The sequence below is a fragment of the Saimiri boliviensis genome, chromosome 5 (assembly GCF_048565385.1).
Source record: "Saimiri boliviensis isolate mSaiBol1 chromosome 5, mSaiBol1.pri, whole genome shotgun sequence".
In the NCBI taxonomy this organism is placed as follows: domain Eukaryota; kingdom Metazoa; phylum Chordata; class Mammalia; order Primates; family Cebidae; genus Saimiri; species Saimiri boliviensis.
The window spans coordinates 117,778,402-117,790,773 of NC_133453.1; the positions used below are offsets into that span (position 1 = coordinate 117,778,402).

Consider the following 12,372-nt stretch of genomic DNA (forward strand, 5'->3'; position numbering starts at 1 on the left):
GCTTCAGGGCACACGAGGGAGGAGGCACTCTTCCCTTCTACTGCCTTGAAGGCAGCAATCACTGCCAGATGACCGTGTGTCCATGGGGGTGCAGGCAGCTCTGTCACACTGTGTGGCAGCTACCTACATCCCACTGAGGCTCAGTGGGAAATAGCTACATAGCCAGGGAGCAGCTTGATGGCAGGGACTTCTTTAAAACCAGAAGCATGGTCCACTTCAAGGAGCAAACGCCCAGTGCCCAGGCAGCCCATGTCTGCATCCTCAGCTACTATACAGCATAACTCATACAGCTGTGGAGTGTGCCCTGTGCACAGGCCCTCAGCCAAGGAGGCAAATAAGGGCTGAAGCCCAGCCCATGCTCTATGTAGCTAGCCAGACTCCCTGGCTGGAGGAAGGAGGTGCCTCTTGAATTTTGACAGACCGCAGAGGAACTAGTGTTGGCCAGGTGCTTCTCTGGAGTTTATAAGACTGACTTTGAATCATAAAAAGAGTCCTTGCCTCCTTCCACCAACCTTATCCAGTCTCCCCTATTTGCTAGCTGACTGAGCCACAGTCCCTGTCTCAAGGGGCCCTGAGTCTGTTGCAGGGACACAGTTGGAAGCAAATGACTGCAGAATGGGATAACACAGCTGGGACAAGTGCTCCTGGAGAGACAGAGGAGCACCCACCCAGATCACAGGACCCATTCGGGGCAGGGCCCAGAGAGGAAAACTTCATCAGAAGGATAAGGAAGTGCAGCCAAATGAAAAGAGGGGATTAGAGACAGGGAGGAAGAAAAAGGAAATGCAGGGAAAGGAATAAGATAATAAAGAAAGAAATGAGATGGAAGTAAAAGAGTGAAGAGTAGTCCAGCCAGTATGAAGAAGTTTGTGACTGTGTATGTGTGTGTGTGCATGTGTGCACTCTTACATCAGACAGGACATATAGGGGCCAGGTGCACTCTGTGCAAGGCATTGAGATGGTCATTTTATAGACCTTATCTCATTGAGGCCATATACCAATCTTGTGATTGTTACTATTCCCATTTTACAGTTAAGGAACTTAGAGAGATAGAAGCCAAAAGACCCAGCTGATGTATAATGGAGCCCACACTGCCCCCAGTGCGCCACAGGAGAGGCAGACCTGTCCTTTGCTGCTGGTAAATCAGTCCCTCCAATGCCCCTCTTCATCTTCCCCCCTGTGTCAGGCTATTGGATCATGGCAGCACCTCCTGGGGCTCCGAAGCCCTGGCCTCACCACAACAGTGAGGATTTCAAATGCCAGCTCCGGTTGAGGTTAAGGTTGCTGGCATGGAACCAAGTCTGCCATTAGCACAATGTCCAGGGAACATTTGGGCAGCTCTCTGTCCCTCTCCTCGAAGGTACACTGGGGTTATGTTAATTAAATAAATCTAATCATGGAAATGAACTGACCCAGGTGATGGGCACAGCACTCAGCTCCAAGTTACTGGTGATTGTCAGAAAATCCAATTAAGACAGAGCTGAGCCTACTGTGCTTCATACAGATAATTGAGGGCAAGAGTAGGGGCTAAGGAGAAGCTAAGAAAGGAAATCATGTCTTAATATCCATTAAATCAATCTCCCTCTTAAGCAGTGCCAGAGAGAGTCTAGGAAGAACCTAGAAGAGAATTTAATGGAAACTAGGCACCAGCCTGCTTTAACATTTTCTTGAGATTCTAGTTGGGGCACAGGAGACAAGGGCATGAGAGTCTACATGTCATTTAGGGAGCCACGGACTAGGACTCTGGAGGCCCAAGGTCAAGTCTGTTCTGGGCTCCATTATCAATGAACCATTTGATATTTGACACTGTCCTGTCTGAGCCTTAATAAAATGGAGTGCTAGAACTGGACCAAAGCCACCTGGTGGCTTTGAAGACCGTCAGAAGGAGAGGGGGAGATAATTAAAATACAGGAATTTGAGAAAAATCTACCAACCTTACCGTAGTGAGCTTGTGTTCGGGCATTATGATACATCGCACAGAGAAAATAGAGTTGCTCAGGGCGGGGAGAAAATTCGTTTCTTTCCTTCATGCATTTGAAACTTATTGAGCATTTATATGTTCCAGGTTACAGAAACAAATACAAAATGGGCCTTGACCCAGAGAGAATCTCATATAGGCCACGGGAGGCTGAGAGGTGTGTTTCTGATTAAATGAATAAACCAATTTTATTTAAGACAAGTAAATGGCCATTTTCAACAAAGCATTTTAAAGCTATAAGGGAGAGAAAACTGTCCTCAAATGCAGGGCCCTCACCCTGCTGGGGCGGCAAAAAGGAGGGAGCATCCCGTCCAAAGGTTCCCAAAGGGCGCCAGACTGCGTGCTGTGGGTGGAGGGTAGACGTCTTCGGATAAAAGGCGGGGAAGGTCGGGCACGGTGGCTCACGCCTGTAATCCCAGCACTTTGGGAGGCCAAGGCGGGTGGATCACGAGGTCAAGAGATCGAGACCATCCTGGTCAACACGGCGAAAAATACAAAAAAATTAGTTGGGCATGGTGGTGCGTTCCTGTAATCACAGCTACTCGGGAGGCTGAGGCAGGAGAATTGCCTGAACCCAGAAGGCGGAGGTTGCGGTGAGCCGAGATCGCGCCATTGCACTCCAGCCTGGGTAACAAGAGCGAAACTCCGTCTCAAAAAAAAAAAAAAAAAAAAAAAAAAAGGCGAGGAGAAAAGACCAAAGCAGGTCTCACGGGTCAGTGGCACTCCGGGAGCGTAACCCTTGGAAGGAACCGAAGCTGAGGGATCTGAGGTCGCCCTGCAGAGATACTCTGCCTAAATGCAGCCACGAGAGGGAGGGAGGAGGCGGGGAACGAATAAATAAAATTTGGTTTAGGCTGCAAGAACGGGCTGCGCCAACACCGAGAAAAGAAAGTGGTGAGCTGGGGAAGGTGCAGCGCGCGCAGGAAGGGCGAGAACTTGAGACCCTCGAGCGCGGGAGACCGGCGGAGATGTCAGTCCGGAACTGGCGGGGGGTGGGAGGGCGCATGCGCGCGCGCGCAGCTGAAACTCGGGCTGATGAAACTGACAAAGGCGAGAGCGCGCAGCAGCCTCGCGGCCGCGGAACTCCCCCACGGGTAGGTGCTGCCCTGCCTGGGGGCGGGATCGTGGAGCGCCTCGCAGACCCGCACGCGAGCAAAAACAAAGCCATCTCTCCGAAGCAGAAATGAAACAGACGTGGCCGGGGAAAGCCACGTATTTGTGAGATGATGTGAACAAAGGGGAAAAGTCAATCCAGGGAAGTTTGAGTTTCTGGTTGGGGCCTTCAGCGGCTCTGATCGCTGGATACGTTAAGAGAAGGTCCTTTGCCCCCTCTCTCCCTCTCTTACCGAAGAAAAATAAATCCCTGACAAAATGAGACTTGACGGCATGAAAAGAAGGTCTCCAGACTGTCCCAGCTGGCGCGGGCGCGGGCGCGGGCGGGGCAGGGGTGCCGCTTGGCGACACTGCAGCCGCAGCTCAGCACTGTCAACCGGCTTGGCCCCCTCCGCCCGTGTGCAGGGAACCTGGCTGTCAGCAGAGCCTGGACAGGCGCAGGGCCGAAGAAATCCTTGTTTCTGTTTTTTCTCTAGCCCTTCCTGCCGGTACACCAGGGATATAACTCCTTGGTATTTCTGCCTTACAATTGCTCCTTTTACCCCACCCTGATTGTCAGCACTACAGCTTCCGCTGCCACCACCCGCCGTGAGTCACCTCCCCCTGTCCCTTTTTAAAACCCCACAACAGCAAGGCCATATTGCAGTTAGCCATAAATGCAAAGGCAAGAAACCACCAATACCTGTTTGAGAAGATGGCATTTTAATTAGCACACTCCAGCGGCCATAAACCCGGGCTCCCACCCCACCTCTCCCCACCCCTCCCTCCCTGTGCCCTCTCTCAACCTCTCTGCTCACCCCCATCTATGTAAAAAAGCCATAAAGCCTCTCTCCAATCGCCTTCTGGGAGTTTTTGCAACCCCCACAACACAGGTTGATTGGAAAGGTCTCTCTCCTGAATAACAACAATTCAATGTGCCTTGACATTTTAATAGCCTGCCGTCCTGGTGAACACAATCGAGCAAGGCAGTGAAGCAAAAATCATTAGGTAAGCAAGATAATCTAAGCGGAATCTGCTGCCTGCAGGCTCACATCTGGGGGCAGGTTGCACAGCTGGGCTGTCCACAAAGCTGGGCTCCTCCTGTCCTGCAGCGCCTTTGTATGTGAGTACCAATACACACACTTGTTTAGCTAGGGACACACACTTGTGCACAGGTTTTGGGAGATAAATACACTCAGGCAAGTGTACAGACCCACTGATGTCCCCAATGTGAAATAGCATAAGAGTACACAAATTTACCATGAATGAAAATAGCCGCCACCCCACCAAAGTGCTACCAAGAAAAATGTACACTTGTAAGCGCAGGATTGCTATATCAAAGAGAACAAGGCAAATAATTGTTGGGATGGCTAATAGCAACCAGGTAAAGGCTTTCTATGCACACACATATATATGCATTCATTTATGTAAATATTTTGAATATGTCATGGCTAGATTATATCATTTAAGCACAATATATAACATAAAAATATTTAGACTTAGGTTTGCAGGGAACTGATATTAATGCTTCACATCTAATAACTCATTTAATCCTTAAAACATAAGGACTGTTATTATACCCACTTTACAGATGAGATAACTGAGGCACAAAAGTTTGAAGCAATTTGCCCAAAGGCATCTTCTAATAAATGGTGGAGCCAGGATTTGAATCCAAGCAGACTGGCTTTAGAGTCCAAGCTGTCATACACTATGTTAGGCTGTTTCATAAAAGGTAAATCACACGAATAGATATAAAATATGTTGCATGTCTTCCTAAGGTCAGTGCATTCCATTATGAATGTATATATGTACATGTGTAACACACATGTTCGTGTGAACAGTCAAAAGGTGCAAGGAAGTATGTCTGACTTCTTTTCAACATAAACACTTGCCTGCACCTGTATATTCAGCCATATTCCTGTATTGAGCATCTTGTGAGTCCCTAGGCCATGTGCTAGGGTACTGAGGATACAATAATTAATTCGACACAATGGCCACCTTCAAGAACTCATCACCTATGGAGGAGTCAAACAAGCAAACAGATGCTTAACCTTGAGGGTGATAGGTTAGAGGCTGACACAGAGCTGCAGAGACTGAGAGGACCCTTTCCCCCCACCCATCCCCACCTGCCTGACATATCTTGCACCCAGAATCTTCCAGGGAAGCCACATACTTATTCTCATGAGATTGTCATCACTCAGAACACGTTGAGGGTTCCATTTGGGAATTGCCTTGTAAACCATTTTATAAGCTGCCCAAGAAAATGATTCTTGTTATTTCATAATTACGTGTAATACACACACACACACACACACACACACACACACACTCCTTTCTTAGGAAGGAGGCAGGAGTGACATCACAAAACCTAGGGACCAACAGATGACAGAAAAATTCTCCCGCTGGAGTCGAACCCTCCCCAGCTGGTCCACACCCCTCCCTCTCCTGCTGCACGCAAGTCCTCCAGCATAGATCCCGTTCCCTGGATGCTGACTTGGCAAGCTATTCGCTTTATGAATATGACCCTCACAGGGGAGAGCCCTTCTCAGCAGCCCCCGAACTATGTTATCACCATTATTAAGGAGCTTAAAGAGGAGCTGGGAGGACGAGACACCGCTGGAATTGCAGCCTGATTGTGATTGATGTGTTCCTATTAGCGCCTCAGTGTTATCTCTCTGGATGGCAAGAACAGCCAGTGGCTTGTAACACAACAGATTACCTGAGTTCTCAGCCTTAGAAGGATGTTTAAATAAAATATAGTCCCTCTTAGCAAGAGGCTCATTTTCTCCACGAGGCTCCCAGACTATTTCATGTCAGCTCTGATTCGCTGCGACTCTCCTCAGTAAACATGTCTTATCATTAATAATTCTTTACAAGCACAATCTCCAAGAGTCCGCTCTCTCTCTCTCTTTTTCTCTAGGTGGCTGGACTCAGACACATCACGCTCCAGTTTGGGTTCCAAGGTGCTTCTCTCTGGATTTTCACCTGCCTTGCCAAAAATGATTGATTACGCCGGGCCAACTGGGTGTCCGGCAATACCCAACAAATGACTTTGGCCCCTAACAGCAGGCCTTGGCCAGATAGAAATCAATATTTCACCATTAAAATCTATCAAAGAAGAGTTAAGGCACCATCTGTCCCTGCCGCCTCTCTATGGTGTGTGAACATTAAATCCGACACTTGTACTACATGGGTAATCAATATATAGTGGTTCACAGATCATTTGTGGTCCCCTTTTAGCAGTGATGGATGTCTGGAATCGTTGTGATTCATTTTGTCAGACCATTAAACAAGATTCTGTCCAGTTCCTTCCTGATTTCATTTAGAGGATCATTCTTCACAGTTCATAAGAGGGAAACGGTTTTACCAATCTGCTTCTATTTCAATAAGTCACTTTATAGAGATTTTGTGTCCTCCAGACTGTAAAAATTCTGGAGAGATAGTACAAACAGACCTCTAAAACTATTCACTGCATGACATATGCATAAAGTGTGAAGAGAGGAATGTAAATATGTTTACCTCTTTATCTGCAAATGTTGGTTTTAACCCCCTCCTGGCTGGAGAGCTGGCCAGGATACTCCAGGCATTGTCCTGCTATAGAAGGAGGTGGCTAAAGTTTGGTGACTGGGGGCTAATTTACAGGGATGATGAAAATCCCCTGACCCCTTATGGGCCTCGTGGAAAGCAAATGGGAATGGCTCTTCCTAAGGCCATGTTTTAGACTTTCATTTCTATAGCCAGGATGTCCTTGCCCCTCACCCAAATGGTTAGCAAATGCCTCTGCAATCCTATATAGCATGCTGACCCAAGAGAAGAAAGATCGATCTTGCCCTTGAGGTCAGGAGTGTGGATGCCCATGAGGGACTTGCATGACGACGTGGCTACCATTCATGAAGCGCCACCTGTCTCAGGCCCCAGACGTGCACACCTTTTGCCCTCGACAATCCTATGAGATAGGTACTGTTATCTCCACTTTCTAATAAGGAAACTAAGATTCAAAAAAGTTAAATAACCTACCTAAGATTACTCTAGTCAGGGAATGTAAGAGTCAGGACCCAAACGTGGGCCTCTCTGATGCCAGCCCCCACATGAACTGTAGTCAGATCTCAGCTGGTGGCTATTAATCTGCAGATGTTTTTGTTTCAACCCAAGTGAATTTCCTTTAATGCTCCTGGACATCTTACTTGCGTCAACCCACTATGGTGTTACCAGGAAATAAAATTTTATTCTATCCTTATTTTAAGTAAATCTATGGTAAGATCACCAAATTATGCACTCCAAAACCAAACACTGGATTTTTAAACTATTTTCTGTTTTTTGATTGTTGGACAACTACATCACTGTTGCTGATATTAGTGTAGATAAGTAGACACTGATTTAGCCACTAACATAAGTATATAGAGAGATACATATACCTACAGACTTACAGACATAATTTATATATAATTATTGTATGTCACATAAATATATGTAAGTTGAAAGACCTTAGAGATAATTTAGCGTTTCCTTTTTTTCTTTGCTTTTAAAATAAAGCAACGGAATCTCAGCAGGAATAAAAGCTGACCCGGGGATAAGAGTCTTGTTTTCTGATTCCCAACTCAAAACGCTTTGCCAGAAAATTATAAATAATAGAGCCTTACACAACTATGATTTTTTGGTGACATATTTGTTGAGGGGATGAGTGGAGAGACTTGTATTCATTTTGCAGTTTACAGAAGAAGAAAATGGCCAATGCATTCTTACTTCCACTTGGATTCACTAACCACTATGCCATCCTGCCTGGAGGTGGGTATTCCTTTAGATAACAGAGCATAAAGTAGATCATGCCACTTCAAGACCAGAGCCAAGCTGGATGGCAGCACACAGGAGAATACCAGCCTCAGGCACTCAAGAGGCACATGGCATGGCAGAGAAGGCTTGGACTAGGCTTTAGAAAAATTAGGCAAAAAAAATCCATCTGTGCTCCTGTGTCACCTTGGACAAGTCACTTAGTCTCTCTGAGAATCTGTTTCCTTATCTGTAACACTGAAGCTAGTCGTACCTAATTCAGAGGATAATTGCAAGGATTAAATAAGATAATACAAATTTCAGCACAGGTCTAAGCACAATCCAGGTTAGTGCCCTTTCTTTTTACCTTCCTTCCTCCCTGACCTTATTCCATAAATGTGTATTATACCATATTTCAGTCTCTAATAACAACTTGTAATGAGATCTGCCACATAAGAATTTATCTAAGTCTTTCTTGATTCTAGAAATATTAAACCTAAGAATTAAAAGAGAATTGCAAGGTCTTTGGTTCAACCATTGACCCGGTGCAGAAATCACTTTCACCACCTGCCTGATGGGTCATTTTCAATGACCAGGAGCTCAAGATGTCAGAAGGAAGTCTGCCTCATTGCTGGACAGTTTCTTAATGATAAATTTCCCGCTAAACTTGCCTCCATGTAAATTCTATCCATTAGTCCCAGTAATAACTCCAATCCATAACCACCTCATGTTCTGTATAATAATTTAATAGAATGAAAAGAAATGCTCCCTTTAATTTGTGTTCAAACTATCTTCTTGGAGCATTTTGATGATTGCACTAGAATCCAAGAGGTTCGTGACTGTCTCCAAGTTAGTATGCATGTCTTTCTATGTTCGCTTTGAGTACATCCCAGCTCATAGCGAAGAGTTTTGTTTCTGCTTTTGTTTTTTCTCTTTCTTTTATGGACCTTGCCCTGGTCCTTGCCACTCTTTGGGCCCTGACTGTTGCTGCAGTTCTATTTTTGAGTGTGAAACCCATAACTGCTCAGAGCACTTCCAATTCAATTTTATATTCAGTTTTCATTCATCTATTTCTTCCTTTTCATGCTTTGTTCTTCCTAACCATTTTTTCTCCATCCACCTGTTTTCCCATCACAAATATCCCAATCAAGGTAGAAATGTCAATCTATACCTTGCATTTGAATAATGTCCCTTAATAATAGGATGACATGAAGTCCAGCTCCAAGAGCAAGGTCAGCCTCAGCATCTGTTGAAGCAGCTGTTATCCACTTTCAGCAGTGATTTTCAGACATCAGCATAAAGCCCTGGTAAGCAGGCTAATACCCACTCCAGGATCTCAGGGCATACCATGGTCTCTCAACTATTCCCACTATTCACCACTCCAAAATTACTAAAGCCTGCCTTGCTTGGTTGCCTAGTTCTGCTATTACTCTGTGGCATTGAAGTTAATCTTGTGGGCCCTGCTCAGGTCTCACTCTTCCAAATCCCACTTATTGCTGAGGTATCATGTCCCAAATGTTTGTATCTCCAAATGCCCATTTTTGCTGCTAGATTTCTTGTCTGTTTGGAGACCTCTGAATCCAGTGTCTCTGTCCATACTTGGACATATACAAGTTCCTTCTTGTAAATGTGGTCTGATTAGGAAGAAAAATTTCTGCACTGGTTCTTTTAAAAAGTCAGTTCTATACATGTCCACTCTGGTAAAATTGCACAAGCTCACCCTTGACCAGGGGCTGCTTGAGCCAGACTCAATTAGGGGTCAGCCAAGACTCAAGCACACCTACCTGGCACATGCCTGTGCCCATCTGATATGTACTAGCAGCTGAGCACACAGCCATCACACACGGTAAGTCAGTCACATACAGTCTGAGGTCTGAAAACCACTAACCTCATCTCTCTCCCTATGTCTGGTCAGACATAAACAGAACTATTTCTGATGGAATAAGTTATACATTCCTGAAGATTTCCAGGAATTCCAGATATTCTCTTACTATTTGTCCCAAAATCAAACAATATAGCCCTCTTAAAAGTTTCTTTCAGAGCTAACTTTGGCCCATCTTGCTCTAATTAAAACCCATCCTGGGGACTTAGAATTTTTGCTTCATTATAAACTCTCCTTATTCATAATAATACTCTTAGTTATGCCCTTATCATTTGTGAGGCATCATATTGGTTACCCTGTGACATTATTTTATTTAGTTCTCATAGACGCCCTCTGCATGATAGATTTTATTTTCTCCATTTTGAAATGAGAAACTAGGGCTATAAGAAGTTAAGTAATTCACATGACATCACGTAGCTAATAAATGCCAGGAGGAGGCGCAGACTTTGGCCAGACTCCATAGCCAGAGCTACCAACACCTGGCTATACTTTTATCAGAAAAAAAAAAAAGAGAGAGAGTTAAATATATTCACCTTACAACTGTAATGAGATCTACATTCAGAGTTCTGGAAGCAGAATCCAGGCCTCATTAAAAACCTTCACATCTATTAATTATCTGTACCTGACTTAGCCCCATATCATGTCCTGTTATCGAAACATCAAAAATAGTTTTTCTAATTTCACTTTAAACTCCTGATGAAAGGGGCCAGTTAGGCTATAAGTAAGTCGTTGTGCAAAAGGGACACAAGACTTAAATTTCCTCTTTCAACTCAGACCCACAGGAAAACAGAGTATCAGGAGAAGGATCAGAGCATTTCACTTCTTCTGGTCCACATGCCCTTTGGCCAGTGAGGAATTGGAAACCATACTGAAATCAACCATCCAATGGTGAGGAAGGAATATGGGTGTGTAAACCAGCCCTGGAAGACTATACCTGGGCAGGAGACTGTCTGCTGCACAGCAGGGCTCTACTCATGGGTGACCTCCTCAAATAATCAGAAGCGGTGGTCAAGAGGATGAGTGTGACTTACGGTGCCCTCATACTCCAGGGAAAGTGGTGCAGAGTGCCAGGAGGAATGTTAGAACTAGGAGACTCAGCTAGTGGCTGTCAGTTGGGGTGGGCATGGATCTCTCCAGGGGGCACTCGGAAATGTGACAGTGAGTTGTTGCAGTGACTGAGAGTGCTGTGGGTAAATTAGTGGGCAGGGAAGGTTACACTAAAGGTACTGTAATGTGTGAGACAGTCCCATGCAATGACGAATTGCACATTCAAAATGCCACTGGCACCCCAATGACTGAGTCTGCTTTCTAAATTTACAGATGAGGAACGATTTCAGTGAATCTCCTGAAAGATGTAGAGATGATTTTTTTCTACCCAGTGCTGTCAGTGCAAATTCAGCTCCTTCAGGAAAACATTTTATGAAGGTTGTTACTTCCTCTTAAACTCATCAAGAGGGCTGCAGTGTCTACAAAAAGAAAGGGAAATGATATTCATTGAAGTTTTCAAATCCTGCATTAAATATAACAAAGATGATCTCATTTCCTCTGTGAAAATGAAAAATCTGTGAATCAGATGGCATTGGAGGAAAGGAAACTGAGACTCGGAGGGGTTGAGTAAGCTGACGAATGCCACATAGCTCATCTGTGACAGAGGCAAGATCCCAATTCAGCTGTCCCAGGCAGAAACACAGTCCTTCCAAGGAGCCTTATTTGGTCAGCCAACAGCCACTGGGTGCCCCAAACCACACCTCAGGTGTTCTGAAGGCTCCGCCAACCTGGAGCAAAATCAAGAGAGGCAAAGTTTATCTGAGAGCCTGCTCTCCTCATGTGGTTCCCTCAGCCACATCCCTTCACCACCTGACTCGGCCGGTAGAACCTGGCTTTGGGTTGCTGCTGCCAGGAGATTTGGCTTTTGATGCAAAACCTTGAACATATAAGAAAGGAAGTTCCTGTGGTGAAACGGGAATGGGGAAGGACATTACTGCTAAGAAGAAAACCTTTCTACAACTATCACCATTTTACAACTTTCCCTTCCAGAAGCTAGCTTTTGGGACCTGTTGAGGAAATTTCCAGGCATGTACTTCGTGCTTCTGACCAACTCTGAAGTCTTCCACTTTCTAAGTGGCTTTGAACCATCAGGACAGCAGGGAGGGGAATTATAGTGAGGAGAGATATAGGGGAGGGAGGGGAAATGGTGCTTCAGTGTGAGTTCTGAGATCTGCAGAAAAACAGGAAAATAAAAAAGAACAACAGTGCTGACAAGATAATGGCTCATCTTGACAATTTAAAAAATTCGGATGTATTTACCAGAAAGTGATTGGACTGAAATTTCCATTCTATCATTTCCCAGCTTGTGGCCTTGGACAAGTGCCTTAACATTGCTGAATCTCAATATCTTCCTTTGCACAAACAGAGCTGTAATTTCCACCCCAGTGTTGTTGTTCAGAATCAACATGGAAATAAAGCTGGCACACAGTAGGCTCTCAGTAAGTAGAAGCAGCTACGACTGATTCACTGGAAGATTGGACTGTTCAATATAGGTTTACATAGGAGAGTACAGAAGAGCTCATCACCTCTAAAGCTCTGACTCTGCTTAAGGGGAGAAAGATTATCAATCTATTTTTCCCCTAAAGAGTAGATGGGGGCGGGGAGA

The 12,372-nt window shown here is 45.1% G+C and overlaps 1 long non-coding RNA gene across 1 annotated transcript; it reads left to right on the forward strand.

Annotated features, from left to right (window-relative positions):
- Window positions 1–3,040: 3,040 nt before the first annotated feature.
- Window positions 3,041–6,391, forward strand: LOC120368107 (uncharacterized). Its single transcript, XR_005582323.1, has 3 exons — window positions 3,041–3,196; window positions 4,026–4,078; window positions 5,991–6,391. It is a non-coding gene; the product is annotated as an uncharacterized LOC120368107 (long non-coding RNA).
- Window positions 6,392–12,372: the final 5,981 nt, after the last annotated feature.